The 13,203-nt window shown below is 35.9% G+C and overlaps 1 protein-coding gene across 1 annotated transcript in view; it reads left to right on the forward strand.

The window, feature by feature from the left end:
• MED14OS (MED14 opposite strand) overlaps positions 1-10,525 on the forward strand; it is a 58,626-nt gene extending 48,101 nt beyond the window's left edge. The window contains 2 exon segments of the mRNA XM_034649925.1: positions 6,999-7,133; positions 10,484-10,525. The gene's annotated coding sequence lies outside the window, so the exon portion shown is untranslated.
• The last annotated feature ends 2,678 nt before the right edge of the window (positions 10,526-13,203 follow it).

Below are 13,203 nucleotides of genomic sequence, written 5' to 3' on the forward strand. Positions count from 1 at the left end.
GAGGAGCCTGATGTGGGGCTTGATCCCATAACGCCGGGATCACACCCTGAGCCAAAGGCAGATGCTTAACCACTGTGCTACCCAGGTGCCCCTGTTTTGTCCCTATAGTTTTGCCCTTTCCNCCTGATGTGGGGCTTGATCCCATAACGCCGGGATCACGCCCTGAGCCGAAGGCAGATGCTTAACCACTGTGCTACCCAGGCGCCCCTGTTTTGTCCCTATAGTTTTGCCCTTTCTAGGTGTCATATGAATAGAACCATACAATGTATACAGTATGTAGCTTTTGTTTTCTGCCTTCTTTCACTAAGTAGAATGCACTTAAGATTCACCCATGTTGATGAATGAATCAGTAGCTCATTTCTTTTTGCTGCTGCATAGGATTTCATTGTATGGATGCACCAGAGTTTGTTTTTTCTTTCCCCTGATGAAAGACATCTTCCTTTCTTCCAGTTGTTAGCCAATATGAGTAAAGCTGCTACAAACATTTGTGTACAGGGTTTCGTATGGATATAAATTTTCACATTACTTTACATTATAGTGCTGTTAAACAAGTAAATGGATGGTGCATGGTATGTCCAAGGTTCTCACTGTGAGAGGAAAGTTACAGGTAAACAAGAAAAGAAAGCAAGAATANTTTTTTTTTTTATCAGTTAGAATTTCAACTCTTTGAAACCTTAGTCTCCAGTGAAAACTAAGTAGTAACCAGTTGCGAACTGTCTGTTACATTGGAATTTTTTAGATCCAAAATTTATAAGTACATTTTATAAATTTAAAAAAACATGTTTTTTCTTAGTACAGTCTAGAAAACCGTTTCTATATGACATATATCCTCTTAAATGTATTGATACTCATTTTATGGCTCATAATATGGTCTCTCTTGGTAAATGTTCCATACTCAATTGAGAAGAATGTGTATTCTGCTGTTGTTGCATGGCATGTTCTATAAATGTCACTTAGATCAAATTGGTTGGCTGTGTTGTTCAAGTCTTCTATAGCTGTACTGATTTTCTTTCTGCTTCCTCTTTCAATTATTTAGAGAGGGGCATTGAAATCAACTATAATTGTGGATTTGTCTATTTCTTCCTGCAGTTCGTTCAGATTTTGCCTCATATTAGAGCTCTGTGATTAGATGTATAAGCATTTTGGATTATGTGCTCCTGATGAATTGACTTCAGTTTAAAATGATCTTTCGTATTCCTGGTAGTATTCTGTGCTCTGAAATCTACTTTGATATTAATATAGCTGCTCAAGCTTTTTTTTTTTTTTTACTAGTGTTAGCATGGTAGTAATCTTTTTCCTTTTTTTTTTTTTTTGGCTTGCTAATGAGAAAAAAAAAAAAAAAAATTTATTATGTTCAATTAGCCAGCATATAGTATATCATAAGGTAATCTTTTCCATCCTTTTAATTAGTTGTATCTTTATATTTAAAGTACATTTTTTTTATTTATTATTATTTTTAGAGAGAGAGGCAGCAGGGTGGGGGAGTGGGGTGGGGCAGAGGGAGAGAAAATCTTAAGCAGTCTCTATGCCCAGCGCGGAGCCTGATGTGAGGCCCGGTCTCATGACCCTGATACCATGACCTGAGCCAAAATCAAGAGTCAAATGCTTAACCAACTGAGCACCCAGGTGCCCCTATTTGAAGTCCATTGTTTAACTCATACCCTTACAAGAAACAAATTTACCACCTAGAAATACAATGACTATGTACAGTTCTTTTTGTCAATAGCCTTATAGTTTTTGGTCAAAACATAATTTTCCCAAGTTAGATAGGTCAGCTTTTTAAAAAATTTNGAGGAGCCTGATGTGGGGCTTGATCCCATAACGCCGGGATCACGCCCTGAGCCGAAGGCAGATGCTTAACCACTGTGCTACCCAGGCGCCCCTGTTTTGTCCCTATAGTTTTGCCCTTTCTAGGTGTCATATGAATAGAACCATACAATGTATACAGTATGTAGCTTTTGTTTTCTGCCTTCTTTCACTAAGTAGAATGCACTTAAGATTCACCCATGTTGATGAATGAATCAGTAGCTCATTTCTTTTTGCTGCTGCATAGGATTTCATTGTATGGATGCACCAGAGTTTGTTTTTTCTTTCCCCTGATGAAAGACATCTTCCTTTCTTCCAGTTGTTAGCCAATATGAGTAAAGCTGCTACAAACATTTGTGTACAGGGTTTCGTATGGATATAAATTTTCACATTACTTTACATTATAGTGCTGTTAAACAAGTAAATGGATGGGTGCATGGTATGTCCAAGGTTCTCACTGTGAGAGGAAAGTTACAGGTAAACAAGAAAAGAAAGCAAGAATAGACCTTGTGATACTGGATTAGAGTCAGAGACATAAACCATGAACTTACATTTAGCTTAATATATATATATATAGAGAGAGAGAAATAAAGAAAGAATTACAGATATGTGTGTACATGTGGGTTAGTATCCATACATATATTACTTAGCTCTATCCATCGAGAGGGCCTAGAAGCAATGACACCCAATAACAGCAAGCACAGTCAGGACCCTGATTTTGGTTTCTAAATACAGTCTCCAATAAAAGGAACCAGAGATTGTTAGAGGAACAGCTGATTTTAGGACCAAGGCAGAGAGCATCTTGTAGTATCAGAAAATGAGAAAGTGCTCAAAAAAACCCAAAAAGATGAGGGCATGTCAAAGTGACAAAGAACCAACTTGATAGAGCTACCACTGATCCAAGTGGGAACAAATTGAGTGTTTTTTATTATTTCATTTTATCTCCTTTTCCTTGTATTAGTTATAACTCTTTGTTGTATTGTTTTGGTGATTGCTTTTGGGTTTAAGTATACATTTTTAATTTGACACAATCAACTTTCTAGTACTGTTATACCACTTCATACATAGTTTAAGACCCCTACAATAGTATATTTATATTTTTTCCCTCCTGAACTTTGTGTTATTGTTGTCCTGCATTTTGCTTTTACATATATTATAAACCCCATACTACATTGTTAATTATTTCTGTTTATTTAGTCAAATGTCTTTTCGATATAAAGAATAAGAAAAATATTAGACATTTACCCATGTAGTTACTATTTCCAGTGCTATTCCTTCCTTTGCATAGATCCATATTTCCTTTTAGTAGCGTTTTTCTTCGGCCAAAAGAATTCCCTTTAACATTTCTTATAATGATGGTCTGCTGGTGATGAATTCTTTCACCTTTTGTAAGTCTGAAGAAGTTTTGTTTTATCTTTGTTTTTGAAATATGTATTCTCTGGGTATAGAATCTTATGTTGACTTTTTCTTTCAGTACTTCAAAGATGTTCCATTGTTGTCTTCCTTGCATTGTTTCTGATGATAAATATGCTGTAATATCTTTGTGCTCTAGGGCATTCAGTTAGGAAGATAATATCACAAACAGTGTGGAACTCCACGGGCAAAAGCCAAGCTGTTATCCACAGGTGGAATTTCTTGTCTCAGGGAAGCCTCAGCCCTGCCTTTAAGGCTTTCCAACTCCTAATATCATTATTCAGTACTTCAAGCAAGTGCGAAAGGTTAAGCCTACAAAAGGTTGTGTTCCTAATAACATAAGGAGGAGATATCCTTATATGCTTGAGTGGTGGCAGCAAAAGTGACCAGCCACAGAATTGGGGGCCTCTTATGTGAGAGTCCCCTTCCTTTGCCCTACCATTAATTCAACCCTTTTATTCAATACATCATTTGGATTATCCCTTTTCCTTAGTCGGAATTTTAACAACTATGTATTTTAAGGGAAGGATGGTTGTTTTAGATAATTGGATGATGAAAAGAAACCAGAAAAATTAACTTAGAAAGTACCAGGGCCCAATTGAAAAGACAAGCCAATATAATAAGTATCTATACTTCTACTTACAAATGAGTAAGTACTCACAGTACTCTTGATTTTTTGTTGTTGAGATCTTTCTTTATAGACGTGGGTGGCCAAATGACCAAGCTTTGGCTAATGAGGTAGAGGCAAAAGTTTTGGGTAGGATTTTGAGAAAGCTCTTTTAAAAGGGGCTTGACTCACCTGGAAAGTAACCCTTTTTCTGTCTTCCTTTTTACCACAGCCTGGAATGCAGACACAGTGGCCAGAGTTGCAGGGGCTATCTTGCAACCATGAGGCAAACTTTAGGGTAGAAGTTGTGTGCTAAGAAGGGCAAAGCAGCAAGAGAGAAGAATCCTGGGACTTGGATAGTTCATGGACTTGTCAGGCCACCACTCAATTACTTACCTCTGCCTGCAAAAAAAGACAACCTCCCAATCTATTTAAACCACCCTTTATTAAATCTTTTTTAGTAGGATCTGAATAAAATTCAGAAATGCTGTGCTCACATCCATGTGGTGGGCACCATCTTCTGCCTAGTATCCTTCTTCAGATGAGACTAGCATGAACCTGGCATGGAATACTTTGAACCACTAAGTTAGGGTTGTGTCTTAATCAGTCTTTGCCTCCACTTCCAAAAATAGTACCTGACAAATAGTAGATGCTCAGTAAAAACTGGTTGACCAATTGGAGGCCTGGCTTAGTCTGGATCTATTATTCTCAGACCCCTGTCTCCAATTTGGTCAGGCTAGCCATGTTTTGTACCCCTTGTGGTTCCTGCTTGAAAACAGCAAACAAACCTTGCTTCACTTTCTAGGTAGTAGAGTCCAAAACAATCACAAGGGCATTTAAAATAGTAAAGGGCCATTGAAAACAGGAAATCAGGACAGTTCCTAAAATGAAAAAAAGATAAATGATGATGGAGATACAAGAAGAGAGTTCAGGCCTGTGTTAATCTTTCTCTTCCAATCCAGCTCTCTGTAGTACATTTTGTGTCTCTTGTTCATCTCTCCTGCCCTTTAGAGTGTAAATGCTCATCTGCTATAAAACTATCATTTAAAATAAAGTGACCTAAAAAAATAAATTAAAAAATTTATAAAATAAAGTGACCTACATAAATAAGTAATTGTGATGGATGAATAAATAATGAGTAAAAGAATGAGGAGGGAGTGAATACACACACATGTTCATAGGCGACACACATAAAGAATCAACAGTAGCATTCGGTGAGGTCACTAGGATGGGAAAACCATGAGGGAAGAGAGCAAAGTCAGATACAGAATATGCCAAGAAAAGGTTCACATAAATATTAGAGGGCAGAAGCCTTACAAACCAGATAAACATTTTTCTCTTACTTTCAAAAATGCATTTCAAAGTGACTGGAATTGCTGACGGGCGCCTGGGTGGCTCAGTCAGTTAAAGGTCTGCCTTCTGCTCAGGTCATGCTCCTGGGGTCTTGGGATTGAGCCCCACATCAGGCTCCCTGCTCAGTGGGGAGTCTGCTTCTCCTTCTCCCTCTGCCCTCCCCCAGCTCGTGCTTGCTCTCAAATAAATAAATAAAATTTTAAAAAATAAAAGTGACTGGAATTGCTGGCATCTAGCTCTCCTTGCAGCTTCTGGGAATGGTCTTATCCCTATGATAAACCTACAGCCAAGGAAAATAAAATTCAGTCAGTCCTCCAAACAAGAAGGGCCTGGCAAACCTGTCTGTAGGAAAGATGACATGGATCATTGAAGCTATAGAATGTTTGAATTTCTCATACACCTTTTTCTTCTGACACAAGGTCAAGAGCTTATGATCCTAACATTATTCCATAGGTGTTTGGTTCCTAATGTGAAGAATATGTAGCATATGATAGAATATTATGAGGCGGCAGGATGGACTCCGTAGGGAGAGAGCCATGAGAGGTCATAGATTTAAACTTTTTATCCTTACTGTACTTCTAACTTTGCCCATCCCAACTTTGTCTCTTGCATTTTCTCTTTGGCTCAGCATATTTTTTAATTTTATTTTTTTATGTTATTTTCATTTCCTAACTTTTTTTATTTTGAAAACTGTTAATGATGTGGTCCATATATACAATGGAATATTACTCAGCTATCAGAAAGAACGAGTTCTCAACATTTGCTGCAACATGGACAGCACTGGAGGAGATAATGCTAAGTGAAATAAGTCAAGCAGAGAAAGACAATTATCATATGATTTCTCTCATCTATGGAACATAAGAACTAGGATGATTGGTAGGGGAAGAAAGGGATAAAGAAAGGGGGGTAATCAGAAGGGGGAATGAAGCATGAGAGACTATGGACTCTGAGAAACAAACTGAGGGATTCAGAGGGGAGGGGTGGGGGAATGGGATGGGCTGGTGATGGATAGTAAGGAGGGCACGTATTGCATGGTGCACTGGGTGTCATACGCAACATGAATCATGGAACTTTACATCAAAAACCAGGGATGTACTGTATGTGACTAACATAATATAATAAAAAATATTATTATATATATATATAATAATGAGGAAATATACTGATAGTTAAATATGTCAAATTGGTTATGAAATGAAGAAGACTTAAATGTATAAAGAAATGAAAACTGTTAATGCTACAGAAAAGTTATAAAACTAGTATAATGAACACCACATACCCTTTACCTAGATTCACTAGTTGTTAACATTTTGCCAAATTTATTTTCTATTTAAATGTGTTTCTGTATAAGCACTTATGCCCACATGTGTGTATACACACATTCTTTTTTTGTGAAAGATTCAAAAGATTTAAATGTAAGTTTCAGATGTCTTGACATTTTCCCCATACATACTTAAAGCATATTTTTCTTATGAAAAATAACTATATTTGTCACACTCAAGAAAATTACCACACTCAGGAAATTTAATGTTGATATGATACTGTTATCTAATATGCATTCCATACTAATATTTCTTCCATTGGACCAATAACAACAGTGTCTTTTATACTTAAAAAAAAATCCAAGATCCAATTAAAGTTTGCACATTACATGTAGTTGTCATGTCCCTTTACTTTCTTTAAAGATAATTTCTGCACTTTTCTGTCTTTTATTACATTGACATTTTTTTGAGGAGTCCAGGTCAACTATTTTGCATAATATTTCTGAATTTAGTTTGTGTGATTAGTACCGTATGATCAGAATCTTTTTTTTTTGCAGGAATATTTCATGCATGATTTGTATCCTCAGTGCATCACATCATAGAAAACACAATGTCAATTTTTCCCATTTTGGTGACATTAAGTTTGATCATTTGGTTCAAGTGATTTCCACCAGACTTCTACATTTATAAAGGTACCCTTTTTTCTCATTTATTCTCTTTTTTCCTTTTCTCTTTGTAATTGTAACTAGTGGTACTTTGAGACTGGATGAATGTATTCTTCCCTACCAACCCTTCACTCACTGATTTTACATCTGTTGATGATTGTTGCTTGAATCAAGTATTACAATGGTGATTGCAAACTGTTGGTTTTCTAATTGTAACAATCCCACATTTATGAGTTGGCATTCTTCTGTAAACACCTTTTCCATCATTTCTTCCTCGCCCTTAATTTTTAAAAAAGATTTTATTTATCTGAGAGAGAGTGCGAGAGAGAGAGTGAGAGAGAGAGAGCACACGCACATGAGCAGGGGGAGGGGCAGAGGGAGAGGGAGAAGCAGACTCCCCACCGAGCAAGGAGCCTGATCTATGTCAACCCCAGGACCCCGAGATCATGACCTGAGCCAAAGGCAGACACTTAACCAACTGAGCCACCCAGGTGCCCCACCCTTAATTTTTTTACTGAATAGTGTTGGTTTGAATTTTTTTTGTTGTTCTATTCCAGTTCATTATTCATTTTGATACTCAAATTGTCCTATATTTATCAGTGGGAGCACTTCCAAGCTGGCTTCTGTCTTCTTTTTACATTACCCCATCAGTTTTTGAGCACTTCTGTATTTTGTGGCACAAGATATTTCAAGACCACCTTATACTTTCCCTACTCCAGACTAAAATCATCCACTTTTTCAAGGAGTTCTGGTTCGTTTTAGTGGCACTAGATGTGCTCATTGCAATTGAGGTGTTGTCTACAGATATTTTAAACAGAAAAGAAATACCATTGAGAATAGTCATTTTAGATGACTGTGTAAAGATGAATTAGACAAGAATGTGAAAAATGTAAGAATTTTAGCAGGTAAGTAATAATTCCAATAATGGTTTTCATTTGTATAAGATCATCTAAGTGCATGACATCTGATAATGCCACAATTGACACTCACAGAAATACCAAAAATGTATATTGAATATGCTCTCATCAGCACACTAATATATATTTTCCACATATAATCTAGAAGGTGATTGGCATCATTTAACATAAATCTTAAATCCCAAGTTTATATTTATAATACAGTTTTCTGCCTCGGATCTCAACTTCATTTGCACTTAAAACTATTCTTAGATTTTATTTGAGAAGAGGAGGAAAAAGATGAATTAAGAAAGAGGAAGAAACCACAGAGTACTTTATTAGAGGAAATCACTGGATTTCTATTAGTTAAATCTATCATCTGAATGAGTCCTGACATAAAGCTATAAAGGGATTCCTTAATTCTCATAGTATCTGTATATACAGGCTATTAACAACTATATGCACTTCCCACTTCCCCTAGAACTGAGCAAAGTAAGGGCTTTTATCAATTATTTTTTAAAAATAATGGTTGTATATATAATGTACATAAAGCTGAGATGTCCCATTGCCCAGTCTTAACATCATGCTCTTTTCATAGAAATGTCAGTTGAACATTCAAGAAACAATTTCAAAAACAATTTGATTTTTTAATAAAATAATTTGTAAAATTTCAAAGGGGGATTCTATTCATATTATATAGGAAAACTTTTTTTCCATCTTTACTGAGATATAACTGACAAATAAGAACTGTTGGGGCACCTGAATGGCTCAGTCGTTAAGCGTCTGCCTTCGGCTCAGGGCGTGATCCCGGGGTTCTGGGATCAAGCCCCACGTCGGGCTCTTCCGCCGGGAGCCTGCTTCTTTCTCTCCCACTCCCCCTGCTTGTGTTCCCTTTCTCACTGGCTGTCTCTCTCTCTCTGTTAAATAAATAAATAAAATCTTTAAAAAAAAAAAAAAAGAACTGTATATATTTAAGGTGTATGACTTGATTTTTTTTTTAATTCCAGTATAGTTCAAGTGGAGTGTTGTATTAGCTTCAGGTATACAATATAGTGATTCAACAATTCTATACATTAGTCAGTGCTCATCATGATAAGTGTACTTTTAATCCCCATCACCTATTTCACCCACCCCCCCACTCAACTCCCGTCTGGTAACTATCAGTTTGCTCTGTATAGTTAAGAGTCTGGTTTTTGGTTTTTCTCTTCTTTTTCTTCATTTTGTTTTAAAATTCCACTTATGAGTGAAATTGTATGGTATTTGTCTTTCTCTGACTGACTTACTTCACTTACCATTATATTCTCTAGATCCATCTATGTTGCTGCAAATGGTAAGATTTCATTTTTATAGCTGAGTAATACTCCATTGGATATATATACCACTTCTTCTTTATCCATTCATCTATCAGTGCACACTTGGACTGCTTCCATAATTTGGCTGTTGTAAATAATGCTGCTGTATACATAGGGGTGCATATATCATTTTGAATTGGTGTTTTCATATTGTTTGGGAAAATACCCAGGAGTGGAATTACTTGGTCATATGGTAGTTTTTAATTTTTTTAAGGAACCTCCATACTGTTTTCCACAGTGGTTGCCCTAGTTTGCATTCCCATGAACAGTGCATGAGGGTTCCTTTTTCTCCACATCCTTGCCAACACTTGTTGTTTCTGGTGTTTGGGATTTTAACCACTGACAGTTATGAGGTATTATCTCATTGTGGTTTTGATTTGCATTCCCCTAATGATTAGTGATGTTGAGCATCTTTTCATGTGTCCTCTGTGTGTTCTTTGGAGAAATGTCTGTTCATGTCTTCTGCCCATTTTTAAATTGGATTATTTGTTATTTTGGTGTTGCGTTGTATAAGTTCTTCATATATTTTGGACAGTAACCCTTTATCAGATATGTCATTTGCAAATATCTTCTCCCATTCAGCAGGTTGTCTTTTTGTTTTGTTGATTGTTTCCTTTGCTGTGCAGAAACTTTTTCTTTTGATATAGTCCCAATAGTTTATTTTTGTTTTCATTTCCCTTGCCTCAGGAGACGTACCTAAAGAAATGTTGCTATGGCCCATTCATTGTTTAGTAGCATGTTATTTAACCTCTATGTACTTGTCAGAGAAATTAATGTCTCTGCTCTCTTCTAGGATTTTTATGGTTTTAGGTCTCACGTTTAGGTCCTTAATCCATTTTGAGTTTATTTTTGTGTGTGATGTTAGAAAGTGCTCTAGTTTCATTCTTTTACATGTAGCTGTCCAGTTTTCCCAGCACCATTTGTTGAAGGGACTTTTTCCCATTGCATATTCTTGCCTCCTTTGTCAAAGGTTAATTGACCATGTAATCATGGGTTTATTTCTCGGCTCTCTATTGTGTTCTATTGCTCTGTGTCTATTTTTGTGCCAGTACCATACTGCTGTTTTTATTTTATTTTATTTTATTTTATTTTATTTTATTTTATTTTATTTTATTTATTTATTTTTCAGAGTGAGAGAGCACAAGCAGAGGGAGAAGCAGGCAGAGCGAGAAGCAGGCTCCCCACTGAGCAAGGAGCCCAATGTGGGACTCAATCTCAGGACCCTGGGATCATGAGCTGAGCTGAAGGCAGCCACTCAACCGACTGAGCCACCCAGGCATCCCAGCACCATACTGTTTTGATTACTACAGCTTTGTAGTATATTTTGAAATCTGGGATTGTAATACCTCCAGTTTTGTTCTTCTTTTTCAACATTGCTTTGGCTATCCCGGGTCTTTTGTGGTTCCATACAAATTTTAGGATTATTCATTCCAGTTCTGTGAAAAATGCTGTTGATATTTTGATAGGGATTGCATTAAATCTGTAGATTGCTTTGGTATTTTTATAATATTGTTCTTCCAATCCATGAGAATGGAATATCTTTCCATTTCTTTGTGTCATCTTCAATTTCTTTTATCAGTGTTTTATAGTTTTCAGAGTTTGGTCTATCACCTCCTTGGTTAATTTTAATCCTAGGTATTTTATTGTTTTTGGTGAAATTGTAAATGGATTGTTTTCTTAATTTCTCTTTCTGCTGCTTCATTATTAATGTATAGAAATACAACAGATTTCTGTTGTATTCTGTCTGCTTATATTTTCTTGAGGATTTTTGCATTTATGTTCATCAGAGATATTGGCCTATAGTTCTCTTTTTTTGTGGTGTCTTTATCTGATTTTGGTATCAGGGTATTGCTGGCCTCATAGCGTGAATTTGGAAGCTTTCCTTCCTCTTCAATTTTTCGGAAAAGCTTGGGAAGAATGGGTACTAACTCTTCTTTAAATGTTTGGTAGATTTCCCCTATGAAGCCATCTGGTCCTGGACTTCGGTTTGTTGGGAGTTTTTGGATTACTGATTCAGTTTCATTGCTGGTAATTGGTCTGTTCAATTTTCTATTTCTTACTGATTCAGTTTTGGGAAGTTAAATGTTTCTAGGAATTTATCCACTTCTAGGTTGTCCAATTTGTTGCCATATAATTTTTCATAATATTCTCTTATAATCCTTTGTATTTCTGTGCTGTCAGTTGTTATTTCTCCTCTTTCATTTCTGATTTTATTTGAGTACTCTTTCTCTCCCCCCCCTTTTTTTGATGAGTCTGGCTAAAGGTTTATCAATTTTATTGATCTTCTCAAAGAACCACATCCTGGTTTCATTGATCTGTTCTATTGTTTTTTCAGTTTCTATTTTATTTATTTCTGCTTTAATGTTTATTATTTCCTTCCTTCTACTGGTTTGGGGTTTTGTTTGTTCTTTTTCTAGCTCCTTTAGGTTGTTTATTTGAGATTTTTCTTGTTTCTTGAGGTAGGCCTGTATTGCTATAAACTTCCATCTTAGAACAGCTTTTGCTACATCCCAATGACTTTGGACCATTGTGTTTTCATTTTCGTTGGTCTCCATGTATTTTTTAATTTCCTCCTTGATTTCTTGGTTAATCCATTCATTGTTTAGTAGCACGTTATTTAACCTCCGTGTATTTTTGTTCTTTCCAGATTTTTTCCTTGTGGTTGATTTTTAGTTTCATAACATTGTGGTCCGGGGAGATGCATGGTATGACTTTGATCTTTTTGAATTTGTTGAGACTTGTTTTGTGGCCTAATAGTGATCTATTCTGGAGAATGTTCCATGTGCACTTGAAAAGAATGTGTATTCTGCTGTTTTGGGATGGACTATTCTGAATATATCTGTTAGATTCAACTGGTCCTATGTGTTATTCAAAGCCAGTCTTTCCCTGTCGATTTTCTGTTTGGATGATCTATTCATCAATGTAAGTGGGGTGCTAAGGTCCCTTACTATTATTGTATTACTATGGATTTCTTCCTCTATGCTTGTTATTAGCTTCCTTATGTATTTGGGTGCTTCCAAGTTGGGTGCATAATTATTGACAATTGTTGTATCTTCTTGTTGGATCGTTCCGTTTATGATAATATAGTGTCCTTCTTTGTCTTTTTCTGTAAAACAGTCTTTGTTTTAAGGTCTATTTTCTCCAATATAAATATTGTTACCCCAGCTTTCTTTTCACTTCCATGATAAATGCTTTTCCATCCCTTCACTTTTAATCTGCATGTGTCTTTAGACACATGAAATGAGTCTTATAGGCAGCATATAGATGGGTCTTGCTTTTGTATCTATTTTATCTTTTTTTAAAATTTATTTTTTATCTATTCTTTCACCCTATATCTTTTGAGTCGAGCTTTAGTCCATTTACATTCAAAGTAATTATTGATAGGTATGTACATATTGCCATTTTGTTACTTGTTTTATGGTTGTTTTTATAGTTCTTCTCTGTTCCTTTTCTTCTGTTGTTTGCTTCTCTCATGGTTTGCTGGTTTTCTTTAATGATATACTTGGATTCCTTTCTCTTTATTTTTTGCATATCTATTACTGGTTTTTGATTTGTGGTTACCATTAGGTTTGTATATAGCATCTTATACATATAGCAGTCTATATTAAGTTTATGGTTGCTTAAGTTTGAACCCATTCTTTACTCCTCTTCCCCTCACACTTTAGATATATGGTGTCATACTTCACATCCTTTCATTTTGTGAATCCCTTGACTGGTTTTTATAGATATACATAATTTTATTGCTTTCGTGTTTCTTACTTTTCTTACTCCCACTTACAATCTTTCCTTTCCACTCAGAGTCCTCTTTAACATTTCTTGTAGGGCTGGTTTATTGGTCATGAATCCCTT

The sequence above is a fragment of the Ailuropoda melanoleuca genome, chromosome X, assembly GCF_002007445.2.
Source record: "Ailuropoda melanoleuca isolate Jingjing chromosome X, ASM200744v2, whole genome shotgun sequence".
NCBI classification, from domain to species: domain Eukaryota; kingdom Metazoa; phylum Chordata; class Mammalia; order Carnivora; family Ursidae; genus Ailuropoda; species Ailuropoda melanoleuca.